General features: G+C 40.7%; 1 pseudogene; it reads right to left on the bottom strand.

Annotated features, from left to right (window-relative positions):
- Positions 1-950: 950 nt before the first annotated feature.
- Positions 951-1,562, bottom strand: LOC114485283 (UPF0711 protein C18orf21 homolog; annotated as a pseudogene).
- Positions 1,563-2,114: the final 552 nt, after the last annotated feature.

The raw sequence follows: 2,114 nt of genomic DNA, 5'->3' as shown, positions 1-2,114 counted from the left end.
AAGGAAAATAACAACTTTATATTGGAAAAACCTAGTGGAACCTCCTTACCCTACTAATCAAAATGAACATCATGAATATTGGGACAAACCAGCACCGTGGACCTTTGGACCTGATGCTGAGAAAGACCCATCACTTCCCACCAAAAATGCATAACCTGATTTTTCTTCAACATATTTAAATGAGCTAAATAGAAAGGTGGAAAACAATCTTAGCTTATTAACAAAAAACCAAATTGTACCTATGTTGTTCCAGAAAAGATGTAAGATAGCTAAAGTAAAAGTTAACATTTTGAAATAATTTTAAACCCAGAAATAAGTCTGTACTAGAACAAATTAAACTGTCTCTTAAGGTGAAATATTACTACAGGAACAACAGAAAGTTATAAAAATGAAAATTTCTTTAAAATATATTTGTATCTTTATCTTATTAGATCATCTATAATTAAGAATATCCCAGATATTTTTACACCCCAAATAGGGATAATCTTCAGGTTTCACTAATGTACAGTTATGCAGATGTTTGTAGGAGAAAAAGGACACAACAGTTTTCTGAATTAGCAGTCAGGCTATTGACACCCCTGAAGAAGTCCTTCTGAGTAGACACGCTTATAAAGTTCTCAATTTCCTTTTGAAAGAGAATGATATAAATGGTGAAAACTGATGAGAAAAGGGAAAATAATAAGAATACCACTAATACCTGCTTATGAGTTTACTACTGACAAGCACTTTCACATTTTTTTTTGATCTCACAAGCAACACTTGAGGTGGGTAGGTTTCAGTTATTCATTCCAGTGAGGTTTTTATTTCCCACAAATGCCAAGGATGCCAAGGAAAGTTTGTTCTTGGATTTGGTTTCCATGTATTCAGAAAATAAATAAAAGTCAAACAAGTTTTTTTACTGACTAGCTTTAGTTCAGAAATAGCATTAGACATTTCTCAAAATCGATTCTTTACAGAGGAGACAAGAAATTTCTGAAATCCACCTTGGATTCTTTTGAAATTCTTTCTGACTAAGCTGCATTTTTAGTTAAGAGAAGTGTTTCTTTGTTTTGCTCACGTCCTCGGAGGAGCAAATGGGTATTGACTGTCCAGATGTAGGTGTTTTGAAAACCAGGCTGGGCTCTCGCCATTGGAACCAGACTTGCAGAACTCAGAACTTTAGTCTCTCTGTCTTCCTGCAAGGGTTAAATCTGAGGAGTGGTAGAATTGTTTCTCATCGTCCATAGGATGCTTCTCCTTTTCCTGTTATTTTACCAGTTAGTGTTCTGATGCATATTTTACAAGTAATCAACAAAATAGTTTTGGAGCCTTTCTACTTCTTCATAATTTTGGCTTCTTTAAACCTGAGTGCATATTTATTTTGCTTTCAATTAATAAGTGTCTGTATTTTGGGGTGTCAGTTTAGCCTTGGGCTGGAGATACATTCCAGCTTTATCCAGCACCTGCAGCTGGGAGCAGTATGGACATGCTTCTTCGAAATCCTGTGAGGAACTGCAGGCCCAGAGGCAGCAGCAGGTGTGACCCACGCAGGTAGCTTGTAGTTTCAGCAACGTGGCCTTCATGCCTGTGGCTGAAACCTGATGAGCCCCATTGTGGGTTACATTTGACCACACAGGTGCACACTCTTCTTGGCCTCAAAAGGTATACAAATCATCTGTCTTGGGATCTGAATATCTTCCCCCTTCACCGTGGATAAGACTGTACTTTCTCCTGGCTGCCTGGAGGTATTCAGCTGTGAAACCTTGGGCAAATCACCTAACCTCTCTGATCTTCAGTTTTCTCCTCTTGTGTTATATGAGATTCCATCTTGCTAGCAGGTTCGCTCTGGAGACTCTCCTTGCTGACTTGATGGAGTAAGTGGCCGTGCTGGCCCATGAATGCCAGGTGCCACCTAGGAATTGAGGGCAGTCTCCAGTGGACAGACAGCAAAAGCCAAGATCTTCAGTCCTACAGCTCTCCGCGCCAGTTCCTCAGGTCCCCCGGAGTCGCCAGAATGGGTTTGCGTGTTGCTGTGTAAATGTGTGTCCCGAGGCAGCAGCGGCCGCCGGGAATAAACCGGGAGGAGCTGGGAAGCGGACAGAAGTCTGTGGGAATGCGCGCCGGGGCATCAGGTA

This window comes from Physeter macrocephalus, unplaced genomic scaffold (genome assembly GCF_002837175.3).
Source record: "Physeter macrocephalus isolate SW-GA unplaced genomic scaffold, ASM283717v5 random_1630, whole genome shotgun sequence".
Classification (NCBI taxonomy): domain Eukaryota; kingdom Metazoa; phylum Chordata; class Mammalia; order Artiodactyla; family Physeteridae; genus Physeter; species Physeter macrocephalus.
This window is presented reverse-complemented; position numbering and strand designations above follow the sequence as displayed.